Source organism: Pipistrellus kuhlii, unplaced genomic scaffold (assembly GCF_014108245.1).
Source record: "Pipistrellus kuhlii isolate mPipKuh1 unplaced genomic scaffold, mPipKuh1.p scaffold_m20_p_9, whole genome shotgun sequence".
Taxonomy (NCBI): domain Eukaryota; kingdom Metazoa; phylum Chordata; class Mammalia; order Chiroptera; family Vespertilionidae; genus Pipistrellus; species Pipistrellus kuhlii.
This window is the reverse complement of record NW_023425595.1, coordinates 25,461,760-25,476,968: the sequence shown is the minus strand read 5'-3', so window position 1 is coordinate 25,476,968 and position 15,209 is coordinate 25,461,760. Positions and strand designations below refer to the sequence as shown.

General features: G+C 41.4%; 1 protein-coding gene across 11 annotated transcripts in view; it reads left to right on the top strand.

The window, feature by feature from the left end:
* The window catches only part of TEAD1 (TEA domain transcription factor 1), a 255,016-nt gene that overhangs the window by 54,485 nt on the left and 185,322 nt on the right, over positions 1-15,209 (top strand). Inside the window, exon 1 of one of the 11 annotated variants that reach the window (XM_045578078.1) lies at positions 11,720-11,741. The exons of the other annotated variants lie outside the window; for them this stretch is intronic. The gene's annotated coding sequence lies outside the window, so the exon portion shown is untranslated. Of the gene's footprint in view, positions 1-11,719; positions 11,742-15,209 lie in introns of those variants that run through there. 11 annotated transcript variants of the gene reach the window in all.

Here is a 15,209-nt window from a genome sequence, read left to right as displayed (position 1 = left end):
ATGTCTTCAAAGGGATATTTGACTTGCAAGCATGTGGTTGATAAAATAAATACATTTTAAAAATGTAAACCTCTCTATGAGAGGTTTTAGTCTCTTCTCTCTCCAGGGAAAAATAAAGCCCTTCTTTAACCTCTTTTCTTCCTGAAGTGCAGAATTCCTGCCATACTTTATAAGAAGTATTTTTGGAATGTAGCAACTGCCTAAATATGAAGGGGCTCTGCCCAAACCCCTGTGCCAGGACTACTGTGTGGGTGGTTTCTTGAGGGCTTCTGAAGAGATATCCACTGTGACACCTGCAAAACAGCTGGCCCAGGGTGGTAGCAGCCAGACTCAGAGGCTCTTAAACTGTTTTTGGCTGGATTCTGTGGGCAGTCAGCTGTAATAGACCATTCTCTCTAATATTAGAGAAGCCTTAGCATTTAATGACACCTGGGTAGAAGGGGGCTCGGTGCTTAGGAGAGTTCTTGGCAAGATGTAGGAACTTCATATATGTTGCTGGAGTGAATGACCAAATAAATGAGTGAATGAAGAAATGAGGCCCTTTCCTGGGTTGGAGATCTTATAGGATGAGGGTGCCCTGGGCCTTTCCCTCACTTTTTGAGGTTTGCCTGCAGATTAGCTTTACCACTACCTTGATAGCACATGAATCACCTGAGGGTGCAGATGCTGGTTCAGTGGATCTGAAGAATCTGCCAATAGTGCTGGCCCATAGGCTGCACTTTAAGATGCAGGGCTCTAATAGAATTCAGTGAAATCATTCATAAGTCTTGCAGGAACTCCCTGCAGCACTAAGGAATGTGGATAAGGATTGGTCCTAATTTTAAAAAAATGTGTAGTCGTAGTAAAAAGTTAAGAGTCATCCTTAGAAGTTGGAGGAAAAGCAATTCCTTGTTAAACTGAGGAGTGAGGAGTGGTCCAGGGACAGCTGAAGAAGTGAAGGGCTTTTTTTTTTTTCAAAGGTAGTGCTTGAGCCACAGTATAGAAGTAAGAGATCCTGAAATTAAAATTGTGTCTGGTTTCAATCCAATGGGATCCCTACAGCTGCTCTCACAGTTAGCCATCCAGCTTTTGCTTAAATGATCCCATGTCAAGAATAGATCATCTCTTGTTTTTGCTATATATAGTATAGTGCTGCCATTTTACAGATGCATAAACTGAGGCTCCTGGAGACCAAGTAACTTGTGTAAGATTGTATTCTTTACAGAGGCACTGAAGGAATCCAAACCTTTTAATTCCTGCTGATTTTTTTTTTTAAAGCTGCACTCCACTTGGCCCTGATTTGGTGAGAGCAGAGGCAGATCCTAAAAGCTTGATTGAGGATTTGAAATAATAGGAGAGAAGAAGTAGAGGTGTTATAGATTCTGGAGCAGGGAGGACAAGCTGTGTTGAAGGAATTGGAGTATGGTTAAGTCATTCTTTGATGTCCTTGACAGGTTAAACAAACGAATTGTCATGAACCCAGTTTTACCATAGGCTAATTGACATAATCAAGAGTTAAGCTTCTACACCATCTCATCACCGTTATAACAAAATGACATTATTTGAGGACCTGCTCTATATACCTTGGAGGTCATTTAGGAGAAGCTAGCACTGTACTTCATGGAAGCTCCTCTTTAGAGTGTGTTCTCAGTCTTTATACATCCTAGAGGCACGGCTCTTTCAATGGGGATTTCACTATAACAGAGGGCTGTTTATTTCACTGGTAGACTTTTCTCTTACAGTGAGCTCGGCAGGTTCTCCAGGAATCTTTACACATTAATCCTAAGCCTCCCTCTCCTGCTGGAGCTACAGCACAAACCTCTTTTCACATATTAGACCACTTAAGTTTATTCCTTTGAAAAGTTTAATAATTTTTCTTACCAAATTTTCAATATATGTTTATTTCGAAACATTGAGAAAATATGTAGAAGCAAAATATAGAGAAGCAAAAGGAAAAATAACTATCAATAATAGTAGAACCTCATAGATAAGTAGTCTTGCAGACCATTTCCAATGCAGGTTTTATTATGTATTTGTCATTATTTTTACAAAATGAATTATATTGTTTGTGCATATTTTGTAATTTTCTTTTTCTGGTGAATAGAATTTCGTTAATATCTTTCATTTCAGTAAATATTTGCTATTGGAATTGGTAACATATAATTTCATAATGGGAATGTAATTTGTTCCCTTTTGATATTTTGCCTATTTCCTCTCACTTTTTGGCAGTGTAAACCATGCTGTAATAAATGTTCTTAGAGGTTAATTTCAGTGCCTTCCTTGTTTAGGTAAACTGTATCTCTGTTATCTATTCCTAGGGATGGAATGGTAAGGCCCAAGACTAATTTGACAATGACTCTCATGGCCTCTTAGGATGTGGCTTCACCCTCACGTCTGCTCTCTGAAATATGTTCAATTTTGGCCAGTCCTCTTGCCATGGTTTCTGGGATCCAGATCTGAGATCTCACTTTTCTTACTGTGAATTTAGCATTTCTAATCAGAGCAGCCTATTAGTACATTAGCTTTTTCAACGGCCAAGTCATTGAGCTTGTGGGCAACCCAATCCCTTAAGACTTTCTCATGTGATCTCTTCTACTCTATACTTGTGAGTTGATTTTTTTCTTTTTGGACCTAAGTACATGACTTGACATTTATCCTTATTAAATTTCCACCTTGTTAAAGCCAGTCATCATATCCTTTGAGATAGTATCAAGACTCTACTATCCTTCATAGTCACTCTCCCAACTCAGTCACTGGCAAATTCCTATGCCAAATGATTCAGCAGATCCCAGCAGTCATTTTCATCTCCATCGTCCTCACTAGTTTGTGGATTCTTTGACCATATCCTATTATTTCTCCTTTAAAAACCCTGTTCTTACATCCATTTTATTATATATGACCTAGCAGACACACAGAAAACGTTGCCATGGGAATATTTGTTTTTGTTTAACTCCAGGGATGGAGGGATGGTGGTGGTGGTATCACAGTGAAGAAGAATATAGAGAAGTCTAGACTGGGTCTCTGGGTAAGGAGCTTATAATGAAGTCAAAGAGATAATTTAAGTAACAGATAAGTAACTGAGGAAAGATAAGTTCAGGCATTTTTCTGAGGTTGCACAAGGCTTGATTGTTTGGGCTGAAGCTGGCTGTTGAGATGGTTCTTGATATCTTTCGGAAAGGCAGGCAGTAGAGGTATTTCTCGGGGACGGTGAATGAATGCCCAAAACCTGAGTTGGGACAAGAGAGATAGCAGAGGAAATGTTTTCTAGGAGAACTGATGCTGGAAAACCACCCATCCATTGTTTTGAGAATTGTGTTGAATAATGATCTTAAAGAGAGTCTGTTTGAGATAGAGAAAAAAAAGTTGCCCTCCCTTTTTCTTTTTTATTTATTGAGCTCCAGACTCATAAAGTTTATACCTGCTCACCACTGATGTTACCCTTATATCAGAGGGTGAATGGGGATTAGAACCTAGGAGCTCAGATTCTGCTCTTAAAGCTAGTACTTCAAGCCATGGCTTCTCCATTGGGTGGGACCTTAGTTACTTGTGCAGAGTGAGCTTGCAGGCTTCTGCATTCCTCCTGCCTCCTTCCCTGTGCATGGTGGTGTCTGTTACACTTTCCTCAACTACAAGAAGCCTAGGTTGTATTTCTATAGAGGTGTATACCTTAATGCATGCCTACTCAAATAACACACATGCATGTGTTGAATGTACATATATATGTAAACAAAGGTGCATTCACAACTACATAGAAATATGAAAACATGACCATATATTATTATAAAAGAAAATGTAAGGTCTAAGATGATATGAAAGCTTGGTTTTGTCTTTTGTGTTAATCAAGTGTTAATTTGCATCAATTATTTTAATTAAAAAAAGGAAATTCATGCAGGGAAATGGGGAGAAAATAACTCCAGCTAATTGTCAAGAATCTGAGGCAGTCCAGGAAATCAGTGTATCCAGGAGAAATTGGAGCCTTTTAAGTGTCTGGCTCAGGAGTTTATTGTTGTTGTTGTTTTAATCCAGTTTAGAACTACTGATAACTTCCATTCCAAGGGGTGGCTGTCTTTGCCTCTCTCACAGTTAGAGGATTCTATTTTCCTCTCCCTCCCAATTCCTTTTTGGATCATTCAGTCTAAGTCAGCATGGGGAGCAGGGGCTACTGCAGGGAGGATTAGAAAAGAAAGGAAGAAGAGGAGGGGGGGAAAGAACTTACCCTCTTTTGGTGATTCAATATCATCCCAGGTCCCTACCCTAGACAGAAGGTAGCAGTGGGTAGATAGGGTAAACTTTTTTGCAATTCCAAGCATTTCTGTGTATGTTATTGCATCACTATCCTAGGAGGAAGAACATGGGGACACTGAGGCATGGCCACATTAAATGCCTTGCCTTGGTTCCCAGCTATAAAGTGGTGGAGTGGGCATTAAAACCCACGCCTCTGTGTTGGAACCAGGTTCCCTACTGAACTCTAAGTCTCTTGGCAGCTCTCTGCCTGTCCTTCCTACCTCCTAACCTGCTTCGTTTTGTTGTTGTTGTTTGTTTGTTTTTTGAGCACCTACTATGTATTATGCACTGTTCGGTTATAGCTGTGACTAAGGCAGACAGAGAGAGACCATGAAACATTCATCTTCTGGCCCTGTCACCACTGTGCTCCCCATATTTCCAGCACATCTGTCTATACCTGCAGTTCCCCGGATGTGTCAGCTTCTCATGGACTGTAAGAAATTTGAGAGAGGAACATATTTGTTACTCATCTTTATCTCTCCAGCACAGAGCCTGGCCTGAAGTTGGCTTCATGCCTGTCTAAGGCAATCGAATGAAAGCTGTTTTGTGTTGTATGACACCCAACTAAAGCGAATAATCCAGGTATTACTGCCCCTGTGTCTCGGTCAGCGCTGCAGAAATGGGCTTTGTAGACTTCACCTGGACATCCAGAGGAGTGAATAAGGCAGCCCCCTGAGCACCGCGTCAGTATGTGTGAATTGTGAACAGAAATCTCCTTGGACGTGTTAATGTGATCTTGATAATTGTTTACACTGGCAAATACTTTGTCTCTCAGATTCCTCTCAGTAAATCAATATCAATACATAATGTTCTGAAATTCCAAATGCATTCTTTTTTCTTCCTCTCATTTACTCTTTCCATTTAAAACTGGAATATGTTAACATGATTACAGCCTATTAAGACCGAAGAGCTTGGTTTTCCCCCCTCGCCTTTTGTTTTCCTTTTGGAAAACAGAGTACTCAGAAAAGAGAGGCTTGCAAGGTAGCAATGTATCTTAAAAATGAATTTAATTTAAGGAGGAAGTGGAATTAGAATATTATTTATATTTTTAAGATTTTAGACTTATAATTTTGTTGAACTCAAATAGTTACTGTTATAAAATGGGATAGAAGTGATCACATCTCTCTTCCTTTGAAGAAAACAAATTTACCAATAAACGTTCTTAAACCTGTCTGTGAATCTCTGACTATTTACAGTAGGTTAGGTGCAGGTATAATCCTTAAAGTTTATTGAATGGTGCTTAAACATGTTAATTAAATATAGATGTTTTATCAAATTTGATGGTCATATGGGATATGGTGAACCTTAATTTTTTGTTGTTGTTGGTCCTTACCCAAGGATATTTTTTCATTGGTTTTTTGAGAGAGAATGGAAGGGAGGGGGAGAAGAGACACACAGAGAGAAACATTGGTTGCTCCCGAATCCATCCAACTGGGGCCGGAGATTGGGCCTACAACCAAGATGTGCCCTTGACTGGAATCAAACCTGAGACCCTTTAGTCCAAGGGCCAGTGCTCTAACCACTGTGGAACATGTCACCTTCATTAATTTTTTTATTTTTATCCATTCACAAAAAAATATAGGTGAAGCAAAAAGAAAAAAAAAGTTCCTTTGAGACATACAGGGAAATGAGGCTTGCTTCTCTTTTAAATTAGTTGTTATGCATGAAAATATGCTTTCTTTTAAAATTTTACTTATAGCTTTCTTTTATTTTATCATTATTATTATTTTGATTAATCCTCACCTAAGGATATTTTTTCCATTGATTTTCAAAGAGAGTGGGAGGGAGGGATGGGAAGGGAGAAAGAGACAGAGATAAAATTGATGGGAGAGAGACACATGGATCAGTTGCCTCCTCCACCAGCCTTGCCAGGAGGTAGGGCATGAATCCACAACCCAGGTATGGGTTGACAGAGAATCTAATCCAAGACTCTTTGGTGTGCCACCTGATGCTCCAACCACTGAGCTACCAGCCAGGGCATAATTATCTTACTTTTAAAACAGGTTTATAATCACATCTTTTATTGTTTTGTCAGAAATAGTCTGCTTCTTTAGAAGCAAAAATGCTGTGTATATAAACATTATTGACCACAATATATATATTGTGGTCAATAATGTTTAATGGGACTTTAAAAAGACTTAAGTTTTGGAGAGTCTAGCGATGTGTGGGCCAGAAGTCGGCTTTTTCTGGTAGGCAACTGAATGGAGTAGAAACAGAATCTTACAATTGAGAGCTACCTACAAGTCTGATTTCAGCTCCCTTATTAATAGACTAGAGGCCTGGTGCACAAAATTCCAGGGGATTCCTCTCAGCCCAGCCTTCACCCTCTCCAATCTGGGACCCCTTGGGGGATGTCCGACTGTTGGTTTAGGCCCCCAACTGCACCCCCCTCCCCTGCTGGCCTGGTCACCCCATGCAACCTGCTTGTTCAGTCATTTGGTCATCCCTCACTAACCCTCTGCCGGCCTGGTCATAGGCAGCCATCTTGTGAGGGTCAATTTGCATATTACCTCTATTATATAGGATGAGTAAACTGAATCCCAGGTTGGAGGGAAAATAAGGAATTGCTCAAGGTTATATGATATTTGTGTCTTACCAGCAGAAATTGGTAAGATTGGGTATTGAGAAAACTCTGGCTCTGTAATTCCCACATGTTCCATAGTAAAGATGGTTTTACTAAATAACCGGAAGATTAATGAAAAAAAAGAAAAAAAGAATTATTCTCTACATTTAAAATGCTCTGAGATTCAACTTCCCTATCTCAGATTCTCAAACATCTGTTACCTGTGATATTTCTTTGTGAATGGATGAAAATAAAAACCCAAAGTTCATTCAAGGTCTTTGCATATTCACAGAAGGTGCCCAGACAACTCACAACCAGGCACATGTCTTTAGAGTCATTTCAGCATTACCTGTTTGGAGCTATAATTCACTTGTATGAATGTTCCATGTCTGGTCTGCCCTGAAGCTACATTGAAGCCATGCTAGAAGTCATTTGTGCTCTTCAGGTGGGGTGCTATATACTCTGGCAGCTTGTTGCATTGTGGGGTTCAAGTGTGGATGAGCCTAGTTTATGCTTGCCTCTTAGCATTACTCTTACAGTGTGCTCAGTAATTAGAAGAGAGAAAAAAAGGATTTTGCAAAGTTCGTTCTCCTGTGTGAAACATACACCAATAGCAGACTTGGTGAAGTAAATAGCAGAACAGTTTTAGGGGTGGTTAAGTAATTTATATTGCAGAAACATGTACAAGGAGAAATGCTGTACATGTACTAGCTGCCTTAAAGGATGGACAATGAACTAGGCAGAGAACAGCAATTATCGCCCCTGCCTTCTGAGTTGACCTTTCAGTATTGATAAAGATTTAGCAGCCTTAAAGAATGTTTTCTAATTTTTGCCCAAAGAATAGGTGCTCGACAAATGGGTCAAACTGCAATTTAAACTTTTCTTCCTGCAAAGAAGAAAATGCTCCCTTGACCTCAAGCCAGTTTTAAGAGATAATGTGTGCAACCCCTGCACTGTGCCTGGCACTGGAATCTCAGCCCAGAATATCAGAAAATGGGTGTAAATTGTGGAAATGACCTTGCTCACAAATCTCCTTTTTCTAATAGAAGTGGCTGTGGAAACCTGCTTGGGTATGCTCTGCAACTGGATCCTTTTCCTTTCTGTTTCAGACTAGAGAAATCATTGGGCTGTGAGTTTAATGTGCCTCGTTAATTACTTCAGACAAGCCTGCATATGAGCTCTGGAAATCAGTGAAGTATTCTAGCCCCTCCTTTTTTCTGCCCATTAATTCAAAGATTCAGCCTGGCTGATGTTGCTCAGTGGTTGAATATTAACCTATGAGACAGGCAATCATGGTTCGATTCCCAGTCAGGGCACTTGCTCGAGTTGCAGGCTTGATCCCCAGTGTGAGATGTGCAAAAGACAGCTGACCGATGACTCTCTCTCATCATTGATGTTTGTATCTCTCTCTCTCTCTCTCTCTCTCTCTCTCTCTCTCTCTCTCTCTCTCTCAAATCAATAAAAATAAAAAAATAAATAAAAAAAAGATTCAGTTCGTATTATTGGAGGTGATGTGAAGGTGTTGTATGTTGTGCCAGGTCTGAGGACACATCCAAGGAAGGTAAGGTAAGGGGGCTGTCTTCATGCAGCTCGACACTGGGAGCTAGACGTGTTGGCAGGCACTTTACAACAGTATTCTGGTTGAGGTATGATGCGATCTATGGGAGCATGCAGCAGGGCATCCCATTAAGCAGGTGGACACATGACTATGTTTCTAAACTCCATTTTTCATCTGAACAATGGATATAGCAAAATTACTTCTCTACCTAAGATTGATGAAGATTAGGAGAAATAATGAAAGTAAAGTCCTGAGCCCTGTGCCTCACACAGTAGTGTTGAATAAATGTTAGCTGTGAATATTATTTCCATTTTCTCCTACAAGTTATTTTCTTAAACTTTTGCTATTGTATTTGATTTTAAGAGCCAAACATTTTTATATCCATCAGTTAGAATTTTGCTGATTTGGCCAAGAAGCTGCAGCTCATCCTTCAGCTCCCACCGTGAGTTGGAATTGGGAGTCAGTGCTTGTGAAATGGAGGTGTGGATGGGCATTGTCTCGGACTTGCTTCCAGCTGGGCCGTGATCCCAGCTGCTGAGCTGGACAGTGCTGTAATGTGTCCAGGCTAGCACCTTCTTGGTTTTCAAAGTCTGATTTTATAGGCCCCTTGTTTTTCCCTTCTCTCCCCTTTCCTGGCTGGTGATCCAGCCCAGGCTTCTTCAGTAGAGGATGGACAAAAACATTTAGAAGAAATGAAACTCTGTTTCATTTATTCATCATCTGTTTGTTCCCACAAAATATAGTTTAATTAGCAAAGAGAGCTAAGGTAGAAATCATATTTGCAAGTTCATAGAAATGTGCTTGGTCCCTAAATGTTGCTTTTTATTGGTATAATAGGTAAGCCAATACCAGGGTGGTCTGGGCATATGTTAGGCTGTATTTGACTCTTACCCCTTGATTTTAGCAATTTGTTATTTTTGTTTAGTTTTCTGAGAATATAGTTGAAGATCCAAGAATTCCTCAATGTCTCCTAGGATTTAAGCAGATACTTTTGTCCTTGGGGAACCAATATCACTGGTACTAGTACCAAGTCCATGAATCTTACAATGTTTATCACTGTGCTTTGTAGAGAGTAACTGGAGCAGCCCCGTTAGGTATCTTGGTAAGTGCTTCCTATTCATTGTCCATTTCAAAAAAAAACCCCACACAAAACAACAACTAGGGAATTTAAGAAACAATGCTGAAGTGATAGTAATCAAGATTTTAAATGGTGGTCTCTGACTAGAGGGAAGATTAACAAGATTTAGAAAGCAAATCTTAAATTATGTGTGGGCAGGGGTGGTATTTAAAATATTTAACAGGTGGTATGGGCATTGACACAATGGAAACCACTAGAGACCTCAGATGTGCCAGGCACTTACTCTGTATTTGTTGGATAGTGAGGAGCTATGGGGACGGCCATTCAGTGGGCTTGGACCACTGACTCTTTCATATATTTATTTATACACACACACACACACACACACTCTAGAGGCCCGATGCATGAAATTTGTGCAAGAGTAGGCCTGCCTTCCCCTGGCTGCCAGCACCAGCTCCCTCTGGCACCCGGGACCAGGGCTTCCCTCCGGTGGGCCGCCAGCAGGCACCTGGGAACCCAGCTTCCCTTGCAGCTCTGGCTTCGTCCAGAAGGACCTTCTGTCTAATTAGCATATTATACTTTTATTATTATTGATTTTAGAGGAGAAAGAGAGAGAGAGAGGAAAACCATCAATCAGTTGGGATTGAACTTGAAAACTGGGCATTTGCTTTGACAGAAATCAAACCCTGCACCTTTTGGTGTACAGAATGGTGCTCCAACCAACTGATCCACACTAGCCAGGGCTGGGCCACTGACTCTTTACCAACTTGTATGGAAGTATTCTAATATTTTAATAATCAGCTTGGTTATCCCAATGAGGTACTGGTTTGGGAAGTTGGGGGGTTGAACAGCATTTGTAATTGCCTTTGACAGGTGTTCAGAGCTATTAGATGGAGTCCTTTATCTCAATGCCAGCGGGCTTTTGTATGCTAAGCCTGATGATCTTCCTGTAGGCACTTGGAAAGTGTCACATTAGAATTTAGGGTTGTCTATTTGGAAAGCATTGAGACACATTCCTTTGTTCAGAAGATGCCTACAATGTGACTGGCACAGTCTGTCTTCACCAGGTCCCCAGGCTACACCAGTGACTTCAAATGTTTCCTGCCCTTGGGCTCCAGGAATCTGCCCTTACGAAATGATTATGAGGATGTTGCACTAACAGTGAAAAGTTGGGGCAAAACCTGAATGTCCAGCCATGAGGAAATAGCTAAATAATGGTACATTCATGACACAAAATTCTCTCTCTCTCTCTCTCTCTCTCTCTCTCTCTCTCTCTCTCTCTCTCTCCTCTCTCTCTCTCTCTCCTCTCTCTCTCCTCTCTCCTCTCTCTCTCCTCTCTCTCTAACATATTTTATTGATTTTTTTTACGGAGAGGAAAGGAGAGGGATAGAGAGTTAGAAACATTGATCAGCTACCTCCTGCACACTCCCTACTGGGGATGTGCCCGCAACAAGGTACATGCCCTTGACCGGAATCGAACCTGGAACCCTTGAGTCCACAGGCTGATGTTCTATCCACTGAGCCAAACCAGTTTCGGCAAAATACTCTAACTCTTAAACATCACAAATACAAAGAAAAATTTAAGACTCAGGAAAATGCTGAATGTGAAATGTTAGGTGGGCAATAAAAGAACCCCAAACTATAGGGAATACAAAGAATAACAGTAAGTTGTTAGTGCAAGAAAATACATCAAAATGCATTGTTAGTACTGACTTTTGTTTGGTGGAAGACTGTGGGGAAAGTTTATTTTCTCCTGTGCATGTTTTCTATAGGCTCTACTTTTTGGGTTATCTAGGTATTAACTTTATCATTAGATGTGTTCCATAAATATATTCTTAAAATCCATTTTAAAGTTTTAAAAATTACTGTATAATCAGTGGCTGAGTATGTTGAATATAAACTTAGAGACACACATTTGGGGGTTGTGTCTCTACAGGAAGCTGCTGACTCCGTGGGGTAAAAATAAGAGCCTAGGTCAGCCGCCTCATGCTTAGGCGCTGGCCCTCCAGGTCTCCATTCTGTTGGGGTTCCGAGGGGCCCTAATGGGCTTGTTGAAAGGCTCTGCTTGGCTTCCTTATTAATGTCCCTCCCCAAGCCGTGCTCTGCTCTGCTGGCTAACCTTGTCAGAAGGTTACCCGTGGCTCTCCACGGCTCGGCTAATTTTAAACCCAGCCGGCCAGGGTGGTGGCGTGGCATTGCGCTGCGGAGTCACGAACAGCTCCCTGGGAGACGCGCGGCTGGGAAAGATGAGCTGAGTCCCGGTTTTTTCTCTTCCTCCTGTAAGTGACCAGGCACGCTGAACGACCAAAGAGAGCTGAGATAATAATGAGAGCTTTTATGGTAAAAAACAGGATTCTTAAAGATCCTTTAGCAGTGGCAGTACTGGCTGGTAATTGCACGGTGTGATGTGTCCGGCATGAACTGTGTGATTTCTGACAGCTCGAGGGAGAGTGAGGGGGCTCAGGTCCCCTCTTCTAGGAACTGGACTGTTTTTAAAGACAGAATGAAAATGCCATTCATTTGACTGTTTGTATGGTACTCTACATTTACAGCAGTCAAACTCCAGTGGTAATAGGTTCCTTCCTGAAGTTTTTATTGGTTTGATTGGGAGAGGGTTATTTCCTAAAAGTTAAACAAACAAAACAAAAAAACAACAAAAAAAAAACCCAGGATCCACCTCTTTGCATGTCTATCAGATGCTGGTGTGGCTGTCACTAAAAATTGTCATTTTAGAGCCTTTAAAAATGTGCAATAGAATCCTGTTCAGAACACTGCTGTGCCTTTTAACACACATAATCCTGATATTTAAAAATAAAACTTAAATCAGTAACTACAAAATAATGTGACATTGGGAGGACCTATTTAAAAAATAAGCATCTTTTTGGTTTGGAATTTTTTTTTTTTTTAACCTTCCTCCTTTTCAACACCTTCAGGCTGGAAATGGAGTGTGCCTGTTAGAGTTAGCTCAGTCTTCCCTGCCAGGGCATTCACAGTGGCTCTCACACATAGGGATTATAATGGGAAACCTAATCCACCAGGTGCATTAGGTGTTTACCTGCCCAGCCAAAGAAGGGCATCTTTTCTTGTAGCTGGGTCTGTACCCACCCTCTTGTAAAACAGTTGTTAGAAGCAAATTAAATAAGCATAGCGTATGGAGTAAACCCAGATGAAAGCAGTGGACGGAGAATCAGTAACCTGCTAACTGGAGACAGTGGTTGAAGTTAACTTTATTTGAAGTGCCCAGGCTGGGTCAGACCACATCAAGCCAGCAGTCTTCTCGCATGAGGGTAGCAGGGGAGTGGACTTTGATTTCATTTTAGAAAAAATAAAAATGTGTAAATGCTTTTTATTAGCCCCCTCCCCCTGCAAAGTTCCACCCCTTCTTCAACAGACTTAATTAGCTTTGTCTTTAATTTGAGAAAATTAAAGCTGAGTAATTATCAGGAATTTGTTGAATGGGAATACTTGTCAAAACCTTCATTGACCCAAATCTGACTTGTATAGAGAGCATTAAATAAGCAAACTAAAGAAACCCCATTCCTCTCATGTCCTAAAATAATGTTTTTAAAAGCACATTCAAAGTAGTTAGGTATAACATAAATATAAGCTGCTCTGGACTGGTTACTAAATGGATGAGTTATAAAGTACTTTTCTTAAAACCCAGCCCTCTGTAACTCAAATGTCTGCCTTTTTCTTCTTCTCCTGGGCCGCTTTATTTCTCTTCCCTTCTGCACTTGGCCTGCACACCCGCCTCGTGTAGGTCCTCTGTTATTTTTGTGGTAACCCGACACTTCTCCTGACTGTGCCCCCTAAGTCCCTGGGGCGTGAACTGGCTGTGAGCTGAAAAGGCAGCTTGCTTCTGCTCCTGCTGCCCATCTCCTGGGTAGAGCAGCTGCTGCCCCAGGGCTGTGATGCCACAGACTGGGGAGGGGGGTGTGTGTCACCAGTGAAGACCTCCCATTGTGGCTCAGTGGGTGACAGGCTCTACCCTGAGGTGGGGGCCCTGCAGCTTTGGTGTTGAGGCTGGAGGCCAGCCAGTCAGCGTTTTGGATTCTGGAGGAAGGTTTTAGAGCCAGTGAGTTCTTTATTTTGATCTAGAGTATGCTCCAGGCTGTCTTTGCGATTCCTCAGACAGGATGAATTCCTCAATAGTCATAAAAATTGTATTAATATTTTACATTGAACTAAATTGAACAATTACTTATTGAGCTGGAGTGGGCATGAGGTACAGAAATAAATGGGAATCCCTACCTTGTGAAAATTTGCAGTATAGCAGGAAAGATGGATATATAAGTAGTAATCATTAATTATAGTTACATACATTTGTTCAACAGCTATTTGAGAACCTGTGCCAGGCACAGTTCTGAGATGTGTGTGCACACACATAGTCACTAACCTGCAAGCATACATGAAAGTAATGTACATAATGACTGCCAATGATTGAGACACTTCATTTAATCTTTTTAATAGGTAGGTAAAGTGATTATTTTTGTTTTGTTGATACACAGATAGTAAAATGTATATACTGAACTGTTTTGCCATATAGACTCTCCATTGAGGTCCCTGCAGCTCTAGGGCTACCACGGGGAAAAGTATTTAGCAAGCATTTGTTGAGTTCCGCAAATTTTCCTGGTATTGAGAGATGTTAAATGTAGGAATGTTAAGGAATTTACCAATTTGCTGTGAGACAGTATCTTACGAAAAATTCTGGGGAAGTGTGCTAAGTGCTGTGTTGGAAGTTGGCTTGAGGTGCTATGGGGACACCAAAATGACTTGTGTGAGTGGAGAAATGCACTAAGGCTTTCCAGAGGAGAGGTTGGTGGCTTTGGTCTTGGAATGACTGTTCACACATTCATCAGACAGTGTTGTTGGTAAGAGACACAGGTGGCTGAAGGGGTGAAGCAGGTAGCATGTTGTGTCTGGGCACCTTAGAATGGTCATGTAGCTGGAATATAGAGGACTGGACGGGTGTGAGATCAGGAGGTAAAGGCCATGGGTGCCCTCTTATGCAGCAGGGTCCTAGAGTGGGATGGGGGAACCTGCTGCAAGATTTCAAATGAGTGTTTGATAAAAGTCAGATTTGTATTTTAGGAAAACTCTGGCTGAAGAATAGCATAGGAGAGTCTTGCAAAGAATGCATCTCCTAAGGAATATAATTCAGTACTTCCGTCATCGGAGCTGGAATTTATATTTCTTTCTTTTTAAAAGTTTATTTTATTGATTTTAGAAAGGAAGGGAGAAGGAGAGAGAGATAGAAACATCAATGATGGGAGAGAATCATTGATTGGCTCCCTCCTGGATGCCCTTTACTGGGGATCAAGCCCGCAATCCAGGCATGTGCCATTGGCTGGAATCAAACCTGGGACCCTTCATTCTGCAGGCTGACACTCTATCCATTGAGCAAACCAGCTAAGGCTGGGATTTATATTTCTAAGAAGCCACATGTGTCATCCAGACGTACATCGAGGCCTGGGAACCTGATGGAACCAGGTTGTCGGCAATGGTGGAGATGAAGGGACCTCAGCAACATCCCAGCTCAGAAAGAAGGCCCTGCCCTTAAGAGAGGAGCAAATTTAGTGGGTTAGAGAGGAGTGGAAATGCTTTATTTGAGGGAGGAAGGGATGAGTAGGCATTCTTGGTGACAAGTTGCATCAGAAGGGATGGGAGAAGGCAGAAGCCTGGGATGATGGTCCAACTGGAGTGCTGCTTCAGCCAGGTTATCTGAGAGGAATCCCTCAGGAGGCTGT